Here is a 2,145-nt window from a genome sequence, read left to right as displayed (position 1 = left end):
CTGACATCTTCTCCACGACCACCACGAGTCTTTCTTCATGTTGTTGAAGAAATGAGAAGCAACTCTTTGCACCAGTTGGAGTTAAATAACTTGTTGCAGCTGAAACATAATCGTCCGTGCAGTGATGATCCAGCAGGAGGCTCGGACCTGTTTGAGTTAAATCCAGGTGGAGACTTTATTTTGACCAGGCAGTGTATTTTGTTCATTTCGACTTTAGTGCACGCACATCTGGAGCCCAAGTTTTCTCAACAGTCATCTTAAATTCTACTGAAGTTGCTATTTTTTCCACAACAATGTTTCTGTCGTGAATTTAAGGAATTGGTTAACTTTGCATATATCAAGCTAAAATGTCTGCATCTTTTTTTTTTATTATTTCCAGGTGGTCAATGTGTCGGCAGAGTGTCAGCAGCTGATGTTTGTGGTAAGTTATTTGTTGTTGGTGAATGCAGCAGCACTGATGTATCTGCAGCCAGCTGCTCATCGGCTGGTTTGTTCAAATGCCGGTGCTAAAGAACGTCAGCATCCGACATCGTTGGTCTCCTTTCTGTCCGTGTTCGGAGTCCCCGTAAACGAGCTGAAACATGCATTTAAACATTTTGTTTAAGGTTAATTGGTGAATAGGAGGAATCAATCCCAATTCTCTTGTGTTTCTGCTGCTGCAGAGACGACCTCCTGACCCGAAGCTTCTGCAGGAAGATGACAGAAGAAATGCCTGCAGGTGACTGGATTAATAATCTGGTAATAATTAATTAATAGCTGGATTAATAATAAACATATTAATAATAATTAATAATCTGTTGGAGACGATTGTCAGACCTTCGTTGCAGAACATCACAGTCAAGCCTTTTGTGCTGCAACAGAACTCTGATGGGATGTAAAAATAAATGAAGTAAAATATTTGCCATATTTTCCGCCGTACACGTAACTTCTCCCTGTAAGTTGCGTCAGACCAAATATGTCTAAAAGTGGATAAATCCATAAATGCATCACTACCCCGTACACGTAACTTCTCCCTGTAAGTTGCGTCAGACCAAATATGTCTAATAAAGTGGAAAAATCCATAAATACATCTCTACCCCGTACACGTTGCATCTAATGCGTCACCGCTGACAACCCAAAATGTGGACCGGTGTTGTGCCAAAAATGAATTTGACTGCCAGATTGGCTGCGGGAGCGTGCACGGAGGATTTTAACAAGATAACCACCTAAACAAATAATTTGTTTGCTCGACATTATAGTAAAGTTGTCTCAGTTGAACTTCTAGTTGATAAATGCACTTTAATAATCAAATCAGCTGCATTTCACCGGGGCGGTGCAGAGAAATGAAGCTGATTTGACGATTGCTCCAGGTGTGCTGGACAAAGGTGCCATGGTATGGCAAGCCGATTGTGTCATTAATAGCCATGCTATTAATTCAGTTGAGTTTATTTGTATAGCATCAAATCACAACAAAGTTGTCTCGGGGCACTTTACAGAAACATTCACATGCATGAAAAAGCCAATTTGTAAAGTTATCCATGTAAGGAATCCAGCAGACAAGTTATTACATACTATAACAGCATGCCATACAACTCGGGTGCCATCTAGAGGCTGAAAATGGTAGTGTTCAATATTTTCAGTCAGGATGAATGAAAACGGTCAGATCTCAACCAAAAAGTGGTTTATAAATATGGAAAAAATCCATAAATACGTTGCTTTGGCGAATAAGTCGCAGGGAATTTAAATTATGCAACAAACTGTGACATTAAAGGGCAAAAAATATGGTTTTATAGAGACAGTTTACAGAAGGCGTTGTTCTGTCGGCACAGTTTGAGCTCTGGTTCTGTCCGGTGGACCACAGAGCTCCTACAGTGCAAAGAGTAATTATTTCTCCTGCAACCCACTGCTGCCAACCCTCTGTAGCAGTGTTACTAATGAGAAGTGACAACTGGAAGACGTAAAATATCTTTAGTTCATTGAAAAGTTGCTGGTCTTAAACCTTTAACTTGTCTTCCAGGTGCTGGAGGTGAGCTCTGGCCTTCTTGGTAAGTCATGTTTTATTTATGTGACCAGGTGATGTAAGAGTTATGATGAATGGCTGAAAATGTTCAACTGCTCTGAAGTGTGAGTGACAGCTGCCTGTCTGAACAACCTGCTGCTCTCAGA

The 2,145-nt window shown here is 40.7% G+C and overlaps 1 long non-coding RNA gene across 1 annotated transcript; it reads left to right on the top strand.

Moving 5' to 3' along the window:
* Positions 1 to 378: 378 nt before the first annotated feature.
* Positions 379 to 2,026, top strand: LOC119429733. Its single transcript, XR_005187830.1, has 3 exons — positions 379 to 421; positions 663 to 718; positions 1,997 to 2,026. It is a non-coding gene; the product is annotated as an uncharacterized LOC119429733 (long non-coding RNA).
* Positions 2,027 to 2,145: the final 119 nt, after the last annotated feature.

This window comes from Nematolebias whitei, unplaced genomic scaffold (genome assembly GCF_014905685.2).
Source record: "Nematolebias whitei isolate Nwh7 unplaced genomic scaffold, NemWhi1 Nwh_scaf_6453, whole genome shotgun sequence".
NCBI lineage: Eukaryota > Metazoa > Chordata > Actinopteri > Cyprinodontiformes > Rivulidae > Nematolebias > Nematolebias whitei.
Note: the sequence above shows the minus strand (reverse complement) of the source record. Positions and strands in the feature narration are given on the sequence as shown.